The sequence below is a fragment of the Marmota marmota genome, unplaced genomic scaffold, assembly GCF_001458135.2.
Source record: "Marmota marmota marmota unplaced genomic scaffold, marMar, whole genome shotgun sequence".
NCBI lineage: Eukaryota > Metazoa > Chordata > Mammalia > Rodentia > Sciuridae > Marmota > Marmota marmota.
Window position 1 is genome coordinate 22,833,293 of NW_025999932.1, and position 19,302 is coordinate 22,852,594.

Here is a 19,302-nt window from a genome sequence, read left to right on the forward strand (position 1 = left end):
TCTAAATAATACAAGCTCAGTGGTTGAGTGCTTTGAACTCAAAGCACTTAACCACTGAGCTTGTATTATTTAGAGATTTTTTTTGGGGGGGTGGGGATTGAACTCAAAGCACTCAACCACTCAACTTGTATTATTTAGAGATTGAAGTCTTTTCTGTAACACTTTGAATCCCAATAAATTTGATTGTTAGTCCTTCTTCACATGTAAATAAAGCAATATCTAGATATACTAAATCCAAAGATTTTTTAACTTGAAACTCAAATTTTCAAACTGCAAATATTCATCTGCTCTTGAGATCATTATTCACAATTATATCCAAGCAGGCTGACAGCGTATCCTGCCAAAACAAACTAAAACTACACAGTATCACTAACTTCATTAATGCCACACGAAAATTTCTCTAAAGCTTTCTGTAGCTAGTCCAATTTAAAAGATAGAAGTTAATATTCAAAGAAGAAAAAAGGAAAAAAACCTCTAACATTAATTCAATTTGCAACTATGGTGGTGAACTCACTTCAAAGGAAAAGAAAAAGTTCCTTGCTATGTCCACTAAAACAGCCTATTAACCATGATACCCCAATAGAAATGGGCACATCCAGAACAAGAAGTTAGGAAGTACTCAAAGAATGACAAGTGCCTGGCAAAGGGACAGGAACCAACTTGAAGTCTACTGACCAAGAATAATCTGAACATCAAAATTAATAACAATAATGGGTCGTAATCCACTGAACAAAATATAAGTCAATGTTGACATAAATAAATACATGCACAAATAAAGGAATAAATTTTTCTTTCAGTAATATATCAACTGAGACACAGAAACTCCTAAAACCAATAAATGAAATTTAATAAAGAACAGTATGTCGAATCAGACTCAGAAGTATCCCCTCGAAAATTAAAGTAAAATGTATCACTGCTTTAAAAAGAAAAACTAGGCATAACCTGACTCTAATCATGAAGAAACATCAGCCACACCTAACTTGAGAAACAGTATGCAAAATAACTGCCTTGAACACCTCCAGAAAGACCAGTTGACAAAGACAAGAACAGCTCAAAAATGGTTACAAAAGGACACTAAAAATGTGTCAAATACACTGCATAATAATCTTTCATTTGATTTTGGATATTACTGGGGAAACTGACTAAATTTAGAAATGGACTATGGACTAGATAATGGTATTGATTTTTTAAATAATACTGTTTATGAAAGAAAATATCCATGTTGCTTGAAAATACACGGTAAAGAATATAGGAGTGTTTTTTTTTTTTCTTCTTTAGTGCTGGGGCTTGAATTCAAGGTAAGGTGACGTAGTTATCCAACTTACTCTCAAATGGTTCAAATAAAATCAAACATACATTTGCAAAGCAAAATGTAAACAACCAATGGATTCGGGCCAAGGATATTTGGGGATTTCTTTTTATTATCCTTCCAACATTTCTAAAAATCAAAATTAAATTAACAAAATTGTGGCAGAGTGGTAGAGCATTTGCCTAGCACCTGTGAAGCACTGGGTTCAATTCTCAGCACCATCTATAAATGAATAAATAAAATAACGGTCCATCAACAACTGAAAATATATTTTTTAAAAAAATTAACAAAATCATAGTAGCCAACTTGGAGGGGCTTCCACTCACAAAACCTGGAATAACTTGAGCACATACAAAGAATGATCATGGCCAGATGTGGTGCCACATGCCTATAATCCTGGAAGGCTGGTGCAAGAGGATCTCAGTTCGAAGCCATACTGAATCCTGTCTCACAATAAAAAGAATTTTTTTTTTTAAAGGGCTGGGGAAGTGGCTCAGTAATAGAGCACCTGAATTCAATCCCTAGTACTACAAAAAAAAAAAAAAAAAAAATCTGGAACATTCAAAACAGAGAAGAGTAGAACAACAATAAAGGGGAAATCATTCACTCCAATGGTAGGGAGTATCAATCCCAATTCCTTGTTCCAAAAACTAGTAACTAGAGAATGAAATATTTAAGGTTAAATCCCAATTAACAAAGTTCTTTATGGAATAATGTCTACTAATAAATATGGAACAAATAACAGAGTAAGAAATATACCATTTTGCAAGACCAAATGAAAGAACTAAAAAATGCCCTAGTCATCAACAGGTGCACTGAGGAACAAGATATCAGCAAACTGACAAATCTCTCAGAATTCTTGGCAACTGCAAAGTATTTAACTTATAGTGAAGGTATCTGGTTGGTTCCACTTTAATTGAGTTAGCAAACTCAGCACCACATAGTGATACAACTGCCATTATGTTCCACAATCTGAAATTCACAGAATCACTTGACAAGTATTCTCAGACAATTATTTAACCTCAGCCTAATCAAGCCTTTAGACCTAATTTCTTTTACAGCATATAGAAGGATAAAGAAACAAAGTAGAAGACACTATAAGAAAGCATTCAGACAAGTTCAGATAGGTTTATTCTGAGATAACCAGTCCATCTGTTCAAAAAGTCACTGTTGTGGAGAAAACTTAAGAGGCTGCTCTATATTAAAAAAGAGACATCACAACCAGATGAAAAGCATGCATCTTGACTGGGCTGTGGTTCAAAGGAAAAACACCACAGAAGACTTTTTTTTTTTTTTTTAACAATAACTGGGGCAACTGGAATATGGTCCGGGTACTAAATTACTTTCTTTGACTAAGAAAATGGAATTGCTATATAGAAATATGCCCTTACTTTCAGATGACTCATCTAGGGACTACCCACCAATTCATTCCTTAGTATTCAATTCCCTCTTCAAATATATCTTGTAATCTAAAGGTTAAAATGTTTCATTGGAACAGAAGAAAAAGAGATAAGTAAATACAATTCAAAAATACAGAAAAGGCACTCAGTCCCCAGATAAAAATCTCTGGCATCAAGTGATACTGCTACCATACACTCCCATGTCCTCCCTTCTCCAAAACTGCCCTAAATTTTCACCCAGGATTTTCACCTTTACAAAGATGGTAGTATGTAGTAGTCAAATCAAGAAAGGTTAAGATGTTGTTAAACCTTCTGCTGATACAGGGAATTCACAGTTTGTGATGATGGGTATGTAGTAGGCATGAAAATACAGGGTTCCTAGCAGAGAATTAAAGAGCTAAAGAAGGAAACTGACATTTACTAAACTGAACCCTTGCCTTGATAGAGCACTCATTTATTTATTCATCCCAATAACTCTTAAAGCATATATTTGGACAATCAGCAGAGTATGACTATTATATGTGAACACTCTAGATCCAGACCATAGGGATTCAAATCCTAGCTCTACTTTCCTCTTGAAGGACATGTGGCAAAAGACATGAAATTCTGGGCCACATTTTCTCCTTATAGCAAGGGAAGCTCCTAAGAGTCAATTTCCCCCCATAAAAATGTTGAAGAAAGGGAATAATAGTGATAAAATATATCTTGTCCATTTGACAAAGGAGCTAAATTTAGATATTGTTTCTATGGAAAATGAGTAATAATCTCAAAACAACAATCTTTGGAAGTCAACCTGTTAGCTGATGGCTTCCTGCATAACCATTTTTTTCCAAAGCTTGTTATTCTGGTTTGGTAGCTTTTCAAAGGGAAAGACAAATTAATAACTTAAACATAAACCAGCACCCACATAACTTCAATCTAAATTACTATGCTAAAAGAGTTCATTCAGAATCTGCTCATCACTCTGAAATAGTACCTCAGATTTAGTTCTCCTACAACACTTATTTGTCACTGAGGGCTAGTTGTCCCAAGATTCTTTAACAACAAAACTCTAATTCTAAAACGCTATATTTTTGTTATCAATTAACAAAATGAGAAACAATGAAAAAAAAGTCTTAGGTCCTAAGCAATTACAGAATCCACAAAAAGTGTCTGATTTTGAAAGTAATACCAATTACAATTTATTTAAATTATCTATAGATAATTTTAAAAATGGTAAAAAGAATATATAATGTTAAAAGAATATATAATGACCCAAATTCTGTTCTAAAAATTAGGCTTGCCATGTATGGAAAAGCTAAAAAGAATATACATAAAGGTTAAAAGTGACTGATTAAATACAGTCTTCTTCACACATTTCTATCATAAATATGCATTCCTTTGATAACAGTAAAACACTACAATTTCTTTAAAAGTATCCATGTAACTAGAAGAAAGTATCACACTGGAAAAAGGCTACAGGAAAGGTAGGGAAGGGAATGAGAAGTTAAGGAGAGGAGAAAAATCAACCAGTTAACTACATCCACTTCCAGAAAATGACAGTCATTGTAAGATTAATGCAAAATTAAGTGTAAATTCCACCACTGCTAAATTCCAATGCAGAATTTAAATTTGTTAAGCAGGTTGAGAGATATTTAAATGATTTAGTTTAAAAGTTACCTAAAATGGGCACAGCAGTGTGTGTCAGTAATCTCAGCTACTCAAGTGACTGAGGCAAGAGAATCACAAGTTCAAAGCCAGCCTGAGCAACTCAGCCATACCTGTCTCTAGGTACAATAAAAAAGGGCTGAGGATGTAACTCAGTAGGAAAACACTTGCTTACCATGTGCAAGGCCCTGGGTTTAATAGTCAGTAGCATAAAAATGAAAAGATACCTAAATAAACCAATTGCTACTCCCCTTGAAAAGGTAAAGTTCCTGAGTTCCCTACCCCATTTCTAAAAGGACTAACGATGGCAATATTACTTTAACCCATCTATTACAGGTGGAACTGTGCACCTGGCACTGGGAAATACATTGAGGTCCTCACCCACAAAACTTCACAATGTATCCGTTTCAGAATCTTCACAGACATAAACAAGTTAAAATGAGGTCAAAAGAGCGGATCCCAATCCAAGGGAACTGGTGGAAAACTAGGAAATCTGGACACAAACACACAAAGGAAGCCAAGACATAAGGCAGAAGATGACAGACCATCTAAAGCCAAGGAATGCCTGAGGCTTCTGAAACAACAGGAAAGGGCCTGAGCAGATCCTTCCCCAGCATCTTCAGAGATAACATAGCCAAGCCAACATCTGGGTTTTGGAATTTTCTGGCACCCAGGATTGAAGACAATAAATTTCTGTTATTCTAAGCCACCCAGTTTATGGTACCTTCAGGAAGCTCTAGGAAACCAATACACCACCACATAAACTCCATGCAGCCTGACACTTCAATAGCTACTGTCTTTTGAAAGAGCTAGCAGTGCCTATCACCTAAAGGCACAACAACCAACACATGAAAGGAATTCATACTACCACTTCATCTTAGTTGTTTTTTTTTTTAATTTTCCTAAAAATGTCTTCTGTGTAAAGGTTTGTAATATTTAATTACAGCAATATATTTTCAGCTGAAACATTAAAAAAATTGAACTAATTTAATCATTATGACTTATAAAGTTAATATGCTATAAATGAAACGTCGAAATAAAAAATACTTTCAATTGAAAAAGTACCAAAATTTAAGAATATATTTCGTAAATACAGAGAACAAATAAGACATATGATAATAAAAATTTTAAGTCAAACAAGGAAAAAAAATGGCGAGGGAGGAGGGCAATGCTGAGGACAGAACTTAGGGCCTCTCTCATGTTAAGCATGTGCTCCACCATTGAGCTACACATCCTCAGCCCAAAAAGAAACTCTTGAAGGAAACAGGTCTATCATTTACAAAGGAACTCCAATAGGACAAAAGGCTGACTTCTTAGCAAAAACCAAGGTAGCTGGAAGGCAAAGTAAGATATTCCAAGTACTCAAAGAAACCTGTTAATCTACTAATTCTGACAAAGATTTCAATCTAAATGTGAAATGAAGACTCTCCTGACCACTCCCCCTCCAAAAGAAAATAACTGACACATCTTACAAGAAATACTAAAGGAAACTGTTCAGGCCAGAAATAACTTCAATAATTCAAGTCCTCATGAAACAAAGAAACAAAAAAGAACACCTGCAGGTCATGGTTGGCACACCTGTAATCCCAGGGCCCAGCAGCTCAGGAGGCAAGGGCAGAAGGATTGTAAATTCAAATCCAGCCTCAGCAAAAGCAAGGCACTAAAGCAACTGAGTGAGACCCTGTCTCTAAATAAAATTACAAAATGGGTCTGGGGATCTGGCTCAGTCATGGATTGCCCCGAGTTCAATCCCCGTTACCACCATCCCCAAAAGAAAGAACACCTGTAACAACAAGTGTTTAATTATAAAGGACACCACATTTTTTTTCTCCTTTCTTTTCTTCACTGATTTAAAAAATCAAATGTATAATACAGATGCATATAATATTGAGACTATAACATACAGAAATGTAGTATTAGTTACAGATTGTGCAACCCTAATTTGAATATCCAAAGCCCAAAGTGTTCCAAAATCCAAAACTTCTTTGAGTACTAACATGATTGAACAAGTAGGAAATTCTATACCTGACCCATATGATGAGTTCACAAGCAAAACATAAACACACTTAAAAAATACTGTATACCATTAACTTCAGAATGTATGCATAAGGTGTATATGAAACATAAATGAATTCTATATTGGATTTGGGTCTCATCCTCCAAGATACCTCATTGTATAAATAGTAATATTTCAAGATTCAAAAAAAAAAATCAAAACTCTTATGTCTCAAGCATTTCAGATAAAGATTAAGTAATCTGTAAGATGTTTACCAATAATAGCACGAAGAGGTGGGTTATAGTGAGCACAGAAATAAAAATAGTGAAGTACTAATCACAAGAATGTACTATTAAGTTTATAACAGCAGATGTTATATGTTCAAGAACAATACCATTAAAAGGAGGGCAAAAGAATAAACCTATGTACTTATATACCACTAGAATTAAACTAGTATCTGAATGAATCTGTTTCAAATAAGTCAAAATGTATACAGTAAATTCTTACAGCAACCCCCTAAAAGATCACCTGAAAAAAGAAAATGGAATTCCAACAGCTCAGGAGGCTGAAGCAGGAGGATTGCAAATTCTACCAGCCTCAACAACTTAGCCAGGACCTAAGCAACTTAGTGAGATCCTGTCTCAAAATAAAAAAGGATGGGGATGTGACTCAGTGGTTAAGCACCCTGGGTTCAATCCCTGGTACGAAAAGAAAAGAGAAGAGAAAAGAAAAGGAAAGAAAAGGAAAGGAAAGAAAGAAAATGGAGACCAGACATGATGGTATGATGGTGCATACCTATAATCCCAGCAACTCAGGAAGATGATGCAGGAGGATCTGATATTTGAGGCCAACCTGGGCAACTTAGGGAAACCCTGTCTCAAAATTTAAAAAGACATCTATAATCCCAGCGGCTTGGGAGGCTGCGACAGAAGGATCAGTAGTTCAAAGCCATCCTCAGCAACAGTGAGATGCTTATGAGAGCTTAGCAACTCTAAATTAAATAAAAAACAGGGCTGGGGATGTGGCTCAGTGGTTGAGTGCCCCTGAGTTCAATCCCTGGTACCAAAATAAAAATAAAAGGAACTGGGGGTGTGGGTTTAGTGGTAAAACCCCCAGGTTTAATCCCCAGTACTGAGACAATTAAAAGACAACCCAATTTAAAAAGAGGCAAATATATAAATAGATTTTTTTCCATGGAAAATAATACAAATGACCAACTAATACATGAAAGGGTGTTCAACACCATTAATCATTAGGGAAATACAAATTAACAAAATACTATTTCATACCAAAGAGGATGGCTAGAATCAAAAGTCAGATAACAATAAACAATAAACACTTATAAGGATGTACAAAAAAACAAAATATGCATATTCTATTGACAGAAACTGTGTAGCTTCTTTGGAAAACAATCTGGCAGATCCTCAAATGATTGAATATAGAGTTACCATATGATCCAGCAATTCTAAGTACATACCCAAAAGAAAACCATTCACAGAAAAACTTGCACCCCAAGGTTCATGCCAGCATTATTCCCAATAACTAAAAGGTACAAATAACCCAAATGTTCATTAATGGACAAACAATTAAACAAAATGTAGTAAATATAGACCATAAAATATTGGTCCATTAACAGTGATGAAGTACTGATACATGTTACAACATAATGAACCTTGGAAACAACACACTAAATGAAAGCAAGAAGTCAGAAAATAAATACAGGGAAAATCTAAACGTGAAGTTTGTAAGTGGTTGCCTAGAGCAGGAAAGTAAAGGGAAAGAGGAAGGAGTACAGAAGAGATGATAGTCAAATGTCATAAAGTATCTTTTGATATGATAAAAATGTTCTAAAATTGACTCTTATCAATATACTAAAAACCATTAAAGTGTACCTTAAATGGGTGAACTGTATGATATATTAATTACATCTCAAGAAAGCAATTTTAAGAAAAAATATGTATGTCAACTTTGGGTTTCAGTTTTTTTATTTTTGTTTTGATGCTGTGAATTGAACCCAGGGGTACTAAGCTACATCATCTTAAAACGGGATCTAAGTTGCTGAGGCTAGCTTCGAATTTGTGATTCTCCTGCCTCAGCCTGCGAAGTTGTTAAAATTACAGGCCTGCACAACCATGCCTGAACTTAGTCTCTTTTGATGTATTTTTGATGTTCAACATTTAAATATATAGTGTTCAAAGATAATATTCACTTTAAAGTCTTTGATATAAATTTACAGTTGTTTAACACAAAATGTATATCATACACACATGCATACAATTATATACAAAGTATCAAAATACTTTCTAGTCTCAAATAATAAATTCTGTAAATCTAAAAATGATAAACTATTCCAAAAATGGATAGGACAAGGTAAAGTACTAGGGAATGATACTGGCCCAATTATATCATATGTTGTGTGCGTATACAAATATATAACAATAAATCTCACCATTATGTACAACTATAGTACACCAATTTAAAAAAAAAATGTGGAGGGGCTGGGGATGTGGCTCAAGTATAGTAGCGCGCTTGCCTAGCATGCGTGAGGCACTGGGTTCGATCCTCAACACCACATAAAAATAAAGATATTGTGTCCACCTAAAGCTAAAAAATAAATATTAAAAAAAAAATGTGGAGGCCGGATATGGTGGCGCATGTAATTCACTGTAATCATGGCAGTCGGAGGCTGAGGCAGAAGATCCTGATTTCAAAGCCAACCTCAGCAAAGGCGAGGTGCTAAGCAACCCAGTGAGATCCTCTCTCTAAAATAAAAATACAAAATAGGGCTTAGGATGTAGCTCAGTGGTCAAGTGCCCCTAAGTTCAATCCCCAATAACTCCCCTCCAAAAAAAAGTGAGGAAAAAAATGAGAATGACAAGACTGGATCCTTCACTTCTTTCAACAGTAAAAAGGTGTGCTACCATCCACTAATTAAAACATTAGATTACAAATCTTGCTAATGTTTGAGAATTAACTGTTCAACCTTTCCATTCCACAGACCACCCTCATGAAGCTCATACCCACACTTTTTGGGCACTGCTCACTGCTGGATGTGAATTTAAATCTCATTTCCCCAACATGTCCCAGTCAGCCTTAGGAACAAGAACCATTCTTGTTTACCCAGCACAGTTCAGACAGTTGTCTCTTCTTTCTTAGCCTCTCCTGCTCTGTTGATTTTCTTCTAGACTCACAAGCAAATGAAAAAAATTAAAGTCTCTAAATGTCTGGTTTTATTTCTCCTAAGTTTACTGAGATTTCAAAATCTAATTATGACAGTTATTTAACAACTTACAAATAAATTTTTTTAAGATTCCTCAAACTAAGGGTTTCTTCTAATATTATTTTTTTTAAGAGAGAGAGAGAATAATAAAGACTATTAAAATAAATTTTAATATTTATTTTTTAGTTTTTGGTGGACACAACATCTTTGTTTGTATGTGGTGCTGAGGATCGAAACCGGGCTGCAAGCATGCAAGGCAAGCACGCTACCGCTTGAGCCACATCCCCAGCCCCACTGATATTATTTTTAGTCAATATAATCTCTCCTGTCCCACAGCAATCTCCATATCTTCTATTTTGCATAGCTCAGGTACCCTTTCCTATCCTTTCTTCCTTAGGAGGCATAATTTAAAGTCTCCTCTCTAAACCTCACAGATTATATTTTAATGAAACCAAACTATCATTATGATTACTAAAATATGAAAGGTTTTGATCCAATCTTAAAATCTTAAAATTCTACATATTCTCTGTTGAACAAAAGCCATACAATATAGGTGTAACCCATTTATCCATTTTCATAACCTCTCATGCTACAAAGTCTGAATTTCCTTATTTATAAAAGTTACAGAAGAACTAGTAGCTAATTTTCCTGAAGATTCTGCTCCACTGCATCCCTACTTCTCTCTTGTAATAACTGGTGGTGGTATGTTAATAGTACTTGAAGTAAAAGTTCCCACTGTATTACTCCTATAACTAGAACAGATCACTACCTCTTAACATTCACTTAGTGCAAAAGCTGCATGTTTACAAATCCACTCAACTTCCTCCCAGTACCTTCACTACAGCCCAAAATTCATTACAGGCAGATCAGGAATCAATTTTCCACATCAAATATGAGGTTGTTTCTTTGTTGAAGTTAAAAATGGTACACACATTGTGATAGTAGAAAAATAATACCACCCCCAAATGTCCACCTTCTAATCCCTAATGAATATGTTATGTTACATGGCAAACAGGAATTAAGGTTACAAAAGGAATTAAGGTTGCTAAAATCAAATGGCCTTGATTTGGGGCGATTATCCTGGATTACCCAGGTGGGCCCAATGTAATCACAAGGCTCTTGTAAGTTTAAGAGGGAGGCAAAAGAGTCACTGTCAGAGGTATTATCCTATTTCAGGAATACAACTATGAAAATATTCTGCAAATGCAAAATTTATATCTATAACTTCAAATATAATAATACATCTACATTTTTATTTTTTTAAAAAATAAAAACCTAAGGCTGAGATTGGGGCTCAGCGGAAGAGCGCTTGCCTCGCATGTGCAAGACCCTGAGTTCAATCCTCAGCACCACATAAAAATAAATAAGTGAAATAAAGGTATTATGTCCAATTACAACTAAAAAATAAATATTTAAATAAATAAATAAAAGTGTGAATGGGATGGACTCAAATTAAAAAGCTGCTTCTTATCAAAGAAAACAATAATGTGAGAAGAGAGCTTACAGATTGGGAGAAAATCTTTACCACATGCACCTCCAATAAAGCATCAGCCTCTAGGATAGATAAGAACTCAAAAAATTTAACATCAAAAAAACGAATAATCCAATCAATAAATGGGCTAAGGAACTGAACAGACACTTCAGAGAAGAAGAAATACAACTGATCAACAAATATATCAAAAAAGTGTTCAACGTCTATGGCAATTAGAGAAATGTTAAAATTTCATCTCACTCCAGTCAAAACGGCACTCATCAAGAATACAGGCAACAATAATGTTGACAAGGATGTGGGGGGGCGGGGTACACTCATACATTGCTGGCGGGACTGCAAACTGGTACAACCACTATGGAAAGCAGTATGGAGATTCCTTGGAAAACTTGGAATGGAACCACCATTTCACTCAGCCATCCCACTCCTCAGTTTATACCCAAAGGATTTAAAATCAGCATACTACAGTAATGCAGCCACATCAATATTTATAGCAGCTCAATTCACAATAACTAAACTATGGAACCAACCTAGATGTCCTTCAATAGAAGAAAGGATTAAAAAAATGTGGTATATATACTCAATGGAACATTATTCAGCTTTAAAAGAAAGAAATTATGGCATCTGCCAGTAAATGGAGTTGGAGACTATCATGCTAAACAAAATAAGCCAATAAGCTAATCCCAAAAAACCAAAGGCTATTTTCTCTAATATGCAGATGCTAACTGACAATAAGGGAGGCTGGACACTAGAGAAGAGTTACCTTAGATTAGGTAGAGGGAAGTGATGGGAGAAGAGGGGAGGAATGTGGGGATAGGAAGGATAGTAGAGTGAAACAGACATTATTGCTTTATGTATATATGTGACTGCATGACCAATGATTCTACAACATGTATACTCAGAAAAATGAGAAATTATATCCCATCTATGTATACCAAAGTACATAAATGCATTCTACTGTCATGTATAACTACTTAAGACAAATTTAAAAATTTTAAATTTAAAATAAATAAAAACCTGGGCTGGGGTTGTGGCTCAGCAATAGTGTGCTTGCCTAGCATATGTAAGGCACTAGGTTTGATCCTTAGCACCAAATAAAAATAAATAAAATAATGGTATTGCACCATCTACAACTATTCAAAAAATTGTTTAGTAAAATAAAATTTAAAAAAATAAAAACCTATAAAAGCAGTTATCTTGAACCACTAATGAAATACTGGATCTAGGCAATCATCATCAACAGCTGCAAAAAACCACTAGGTGAACCGCTGCCAGGGGCTGCCAGGGACTAAGTAATAGAAAAGACATATTGACAATGCCTGTCACCTTAACATTATAAAAAAAAAAGACATACTGCCGTAATGTGATGCAATAGGGAATACACATCACCTGTTTTTTCACTACTACTGTTCCTCCTCTACCCCAAACAAACAAAAATCAAGGAATGTGGATTAAGTCTCTACCTCCACCAGTTTACACCAAATACACAGGAGGGAAGATGTTAAACTAAGGGATGAAATCAGCAACGTGCAGAAAATGGAAAAAACTATGGGACACTCTGATTTTTTCAAAAGATAAATGTAATAAAAGATGAGAGATTCTAGGGCTGTGGATGTGGTAGAGCACTTGTCTAAGCATGTGCAGGGTCCTGGATTTGATCCCCAATACTACAAAAAATAAAAAAGGAAAGAAAGAAGAAAGTAGAGACTAACCAACCAATACAATCTATTGATCTAATCAAGTAATTTCAACAAAGATGAAAAATCCAAGGGTATTAAGAAATTGTTTATGTGTAAGAAAGAGAAAAAGGAAAGAGTGGGGAGAGAAAGAAAAGAGGGAGGGAGGGACTGAAGTGGAGAATGAAATGAGTGAATGACACTGGTTTAGAAGTGTTTATATCTACATTAGCAGCCGTGTGGCCCAGTGGCAAAAGCACTATACTGAACATAGATTTCAGGCCAAATCCTAAACTCAATTTTTTCTATGTGTCCTCTTCTAGAAAATGGGCCCATTCCATAGATTTTGCACTTATCATTTGGAGTAAAAAATAATAAAGCAGTTCGAAACAAATCACATTGATTCGGTCACAGCAAGCACACTACAAAAATATATCCTGCATAAGTTATTTTTACTAATGAAATGACCCACAGTAATGATGTTTTGACTTTTTAAATACATTTTTTTGAAAACTACTTCCCTTTTCACTTGATAGATTTTAATATTAAGCTACAAAACGTAAGTGCCCTAGTTGACACAGACTTAAGACTTTATAGACTGTCCCATTGATCGCTACTAAAACACTCAGGGTCACTCCAGGGGAACTGGGCTGCACGAAATAACCACACAAGAGAGAGATACCTTTTTCTTTGGGGGGTGCTGTAATGGCTCTTCTGACCTTAAGAGTCTACAAAAAGAGAGGAAGCATGTGCTGACCCCTTTTATTGAGCAGAAGCCATTCAAATGAGGCAAGGGGTCAGGTTTCAAGGGGCTGAGTCTAGCTGCAAGATATCTGTTGTCAGCAGGTTGATTGACATCTAGGAAGGCCACACCCAAGTGCAGAGTAAGAGAAGGGGACACACCAAGGGCATTTCCGTGGAACATTCTATCCCAAACTGGGCAAGAGGGTAATATTACAAAGGAACAGGTGAGCGTAGCTTGACGCACGGGGCTGTAGGAAGGCACGCCTATGCATGAAGACACATTTGGTTGCATTTTTACTGCTCTCAAGATCAGGACTACTGCCTTCAGCTACTTAAAAGTGGCCAGATCACCGGGGTGACAGACAGTGCCTCAAACCAATCAGGAGGGGAAAATGCTGGTCACATGTTGTGATGGCCTCCCACAATAGACCTTTTTCCCTGTGATTACTTTAGAAAGAAAAGTTGAGTATTTTAAAGCACTTTTCATTAACCCATTTTAGCAAAATCAGTTCTATAGGCTATCAATGTGAATTTTAAGAATACATTCCTCTTTTCAAATTGTCAGACCTTTATAGATTTTTGCTTAAGTGTAATTAACAAGTTTCAAAATTACCAAACACCAAACTACTTAAGTAATTTTAACTTTTTTTTCATGTTAGTTGTTTTAATTCACATTCTTACCTTCTCTCCAATGCCTTTCCCTTCCTCCTTTTCTGTCAAACTGCCTCTGAAATCTCAACAAGTTTTCCTTCCTACTTACTTCCACAAGCTTTCTCCCATTAATCTAGGCTTCATTCAAAAAAACATCAGACTCCTTAGCATACTAAGTATGTATCACTGTTTACCTTAGTATGGATGAGTATGGTCTCCCAGACTACACTTCAAGCCATGTGAACTGAAACTTAAATAGCTACACATCTATAATGTCTAGAACACAACCTACTTAATGAACAATCAATGATACTGACTGTAATAATGGACCTGACTGCTCCACTCATGTTAGAGAATTGTACCCCCTAATAAAGATAATTTGAAGAACTAACCCTCAGTACCTCAGAATATTTTATCCCAATCTTCCCAGAAATCTCCATATTGCTTTCCATATTGGCTGCACCAATTTGCAGTCCCACCAGCAATGTATGAGTGTACCTCAGAATGTTACTTTATTTGGAAACAGGGTCTTTACAAAGGTAATCAAATTAAAATTAAATAAGTAGGTTTGGCTCTAACTCAATTTGACTGGTGTTTTTATAAAATGGAAAATTTGGACATAGACAATCCACTATACATTAAGTTTAAAAGGTAAATTGCAAATAAACCTGCAGAACTGATTTTATTTGGGGGGTAGGGAGGATAACACAAAACATAAAATGATGCATTTGTGTATGCACAGGTAATGTCTGGCAACCTATACATACCCCAACTTTTACTATCAATTACCTCTTGGAAAGGATTGCTCCTCACCTCTGTAGATGGATTTTTTTATTCCACACAATTTTGTACTTTCTAAAGTAAGTGAAGTACAAGGACACAGTGACACACACCTGTAGTACCAGTTACTTGGGAGGCTAAAGTGGGAGGATCACTTGAGTCCAAAAAATGATCAGACTAGGCAACAGTGAGACCATGTTTCAAGTAAATAAATAAACTTTTTTAAATGTAGGATTAAAGCTGGGCATGGTAGTGCCAGCCTGTAATCCCAGCAACTAGGGAGGCTGAGGCAGGAAGATCACGAGTTCAAATGCAACTTCAGCAACTTAGCTTGGGCCCTAAGCAACTCAGTGAGTCCCCATCTCCAAGTAAAATAATTTAAAAGGAGCTGAGGATATGGGTCAGTGGTTAAGCACCCCTGGTTTAATCTCTCATATAAAAACAGACGTAGGATTAAAAATAAGTATTATTTCCAAGGTAATCAGATGTCACATGTTTATTTAATAATACAATGGATAATTTAATTGATTTTTTAATTCTACTCTACTTCTGAAACTGACCGTGTCATCATACAATTCCAGAGTTGATATTAAACATGGATTGTTCCCCAAAATGGCAGAGAGAAAATAAGAACATTTTGCAAATGCCACTCCATATGAACCAGGCATACAAATCTAGGATTTTACAAATGTTTTGTCATTAAAATTTTATCATTTAACTTCATCTCTCAACTAGTTCAGTCTTCTCTACAAATATCTAGTAACATGTATAGAGAACCTTGTTAATGTTGTTATCAAAAATGTACCCAAATAGTGGTGGCTCATGCCTATAATCCCAGCAGCTGAGAGGCTGAGGCAGGAGACCCATCGGTTCAAAGCCAGCCACAAAAACAGTGAGGCCCTAAACAATTCAGTGAGACTAAGTCTCTAAATAAAATAAAAAGGGCTGGGGATGTGGTTCAGGGGTTGAACACCGCCCCCCAAAAAAGAAAATGAATCCAAATATCCTCTCTTTTAATAACTCATTCTATAAATTTACCTAAGCCCAAATCTTTCTTTTTTAAAATAATTTTTTTAATTTATTTAACAGTGGAATGCATTAAAATTCTTATTCCACATATAGAGCACAATTTGACACATCTCTGGTTGTATACAAAGTATATTCATGTATACAAAGTATATACATGTACTTTAAATAATAATGTCCATCACATTCCTCCATACCCCCTCCCTACTCCACCATGAATCAGCCTCCTTATATCAGAGGAAACATTCCACATTTGATTTTTTGGGATTGGCTAACTTCACTTAGCATTATCTTCTCTAACTCCATCCATATATCTGCAAATGCCATGATTTTATTTTCTTTTATTGCTGAGTAATATTCCATTGTATATATATGCCACATGTTTTTTTATCCACTCATCTATTGAAGGGCATCTAGGTTGGCCCTACAGTTTAGCTATTTTGAATTGTGCTGTTATACACATTGATGTAGCTGTGTCCATGGAGTATGCTATTTTTAAGTCCTTTGGGTATACACCGAGGAGAGGGATAGCTGGGTCAAATGGTGGTTCCATTCCCAATTTTCCCAGAAATCTCTATATTGCTTTCCATATTGGCTGCACCAATTTGCAGTCCCACCAGGAATGTATGAGTGTACCTTTTTCCCCACATCCTAGTAAACACTTATTATTGTTTGTATTCATAATAGCTGCCATTCTGATTGGAGATGGAATCTTAAGTGCAGTTTTGATTTGCATTTCTCTAATTGCTAGAGATGATGAACATTTATTGCTGAGTAACATTCCACTGTGTGTGTGTGTGTGTGTGTGTATATATATATATATATATATATATATATATATATTACACACATACATATATATATGCCAATATATATTTTGCTGAATTCATTTACTGATATGTTTGTTGATTGATTATATATCCTCTTCTGATAAGTGTCTATTCAGGTCCTTGGTCCGTTTATTATTGGGATATTTGCATTTTTGGTGTTTAGCTTTTTGAGTTCTTTATATACCCTAGAGATTAGTACTCTATCTGATGTGTGAGGGGTAAAGATTTGCTCCCAAGATGTAGGCTCTCTATTCACCACACAGATAGTTTCTTTTGCTGAGAAGAAACTTATTAAACGCAGGGTCTCTGGTTGTATTCCTAAGTCCTATACATTTTGAGTTGAGTTTTGTGCATGGTGAGAGATAGGGGTTTAATTTCATTTTGTTGCGTATGGATTTCCAGTTTTCCCAGCACCATTGGTTGAAGAGGCTATCTTTTCTCCAATGCATATTCTTGGCACCTTTGTCTAATACATGCTAATTATAGTTTTGTGGGTTAGTCTCTGTGTCCTCTATTCTGTACCATTGTTCTACCACTCTCTTTAGTGCCAATATCATGTTGTTTTTGTTACTATTGCTCTGTAGTATAGTTTAAGGTCTGGTATAGTGATGCCACCTGCTTCACTCTTCCTGTTAAGCATTGCTTTAGCTATTCTGGGTCTCTTATTTTTCCAAATGAACTTTATGATTGCTTTTTCTATTTCTATGAGGAATGTCATTGGAATTTTGATTGGAATTGCATTAAATCTGTACAGTACTTTTGAAAGGATGGTCATTTTGATAATATTAATTCTGCCTATCCAAGAGCAAAGTAGATCTTTCCATCTTCTAAGGTCTTTGATTTCTTTTTTTAGGGTTCTGTAATTTTCATTATATAGATCTTTCACCTCTTTTGTTAAATTGATTCCCAAGGGTTTTTTGTTTTTTTTTTTTTTGAGGCTATCATAAATGGGATAGTTTTCCTGTTTCCCTTTATGAGAATTTGTCACTGATATACAGAAATGCCTTTGATTTATGGGTGTTGATTTTATATCCTGCTATTTTGCTGAATTTATTTACTAGTTCCCGAAGTTTTCTGGTGGATCTTTAGGGTCTTCTAGGTATAGAATCATATCATCAGCAAATAGTGCCAATTTGAGTTCTTCTTTTCCTATGTGTATCCCTTTCATTTCTTTCATCTAATTGTGCTGGCCAGTGTTTCAAGAACTATATTAAATGAAATGGTTTAAGAGGGCAAATCCTTCTATGCCTTTATTTTGGACTATGTGAGATTTCAATGGGTGAAGTACTAGCAACAGTACCACCAAGTAACCACAATGTTAGATCCCTAAGTAGCTTGCAAAACCAAAAATTACAGAAGTCACATTCAACTTTATAAAATCAGTTAATGACAACATGAGTAATTAGCTTAAAAAAAAAACAAGAACATCACAATAAACCCAGACTATTAGCACTAAAGTGCTAAAATAACACAACCTGGGAAAGAAAGAAAGAAAAGAAAGGAAGAAAGGAAGGAAGGAAGGAAGGGAGGGAGGGAGGGAGGGGAAAAGAACAGAAGAAGCTATTAAGTCAACAAACATCTAGGGTAAAAAAAAGTGTAACAAACACAAAAAAGACTTAAAGGATATAAGGCAATAATGACTCTTGAACAACAGAATGCTTAGAAGGAGCAGTAACCTGAGCAAGTCCTTAAAACACAATTCCTTAAATACTGACAATTGTATTTGGCAATTATACCTCAACAATAAGAAAATAATAATGAGACGGAACAATAAGAAAGTAATAAACTACATAGAGAACAAAAATAGTTACAGATTACACTTACATCTTTTTAGCTAAAGGGCACCCCTGTGATGACTTCAAATAAGACAATGATGCAAATAAGCAAGTATGCTTTATCAGGATAAGGATTGGTTTTTATTGAGGGGAAAAAAACCCTAGAAGTTGAAAATTGCTTCTTTTCAGTCACAGGCAAAGTTGATTTGAAAGGATAAAAGAAATTGAAATTAAAATGTAAAGGACCAGGTTTTGTAAAGTTTCTAAGCTGCACTCAGAACCTGAAATTCCTGTGGCAGTTAAAACAATTCCCAGAACTGCCCATTAGATGTGTGTCGAAATCTCCCCTGACCACCTAGTTGCTTAACCACCCCCTCCCCGAGACCATGCAGTTCAGCATGTATACACCTTAGGGCTTAAACCAATCAGTTTGAATGTATACCCCTCCTTAGGACTGACCTATCACCCCTGCCCGACCTGTTCCCGCCAGTGAATGTACTAATCATGTTTAAGAGTTGTTATTTGATTTTCCCGCGGTGTACAGTGATTTGCTAAGGGAGGCTATGATGTATGAAGAGTCCCTGCCCTCTCCAAAGAATGTATATAAACTCTGCTTAAGTTGTTCTCGGGGCTCTTTGTTCTCTGCTCTTCTGAAGTGAGCTCTGAGCCCCAGCATGCTGGACCCCCAATAAACCCTTTGCTGTTGCATGAGACGGTCTCTTGGTGGTCTTTTCCTCCGACGTTCTCCCGACCTTTTCA

At 35.6% G+C, this 19,302-nt stretch overlaps 1 long non-coding RNA gene across 1 annotated transcript in view; it reads left to right on the plus strand.

The window, feature by feature from the left end:
* Nucleotides 1-13,348: 13,348 nt before the first annotated feature.
* The window catches only part of LOC125616092, a 25,395-nt gene continuing 19,441 nt past the window's right edge, over nt 13,349-19,302 (plus strand). Inside the window, exon 1 of the long non-coding RNA XR_007346716.1 lies at nt 13,349-13,463. This is a non-coding gene — a long non-coding RNA (uncharacterized LOC125616092). The remainder of the gene's footprint in view (nt 13,464-19,302) is intronic.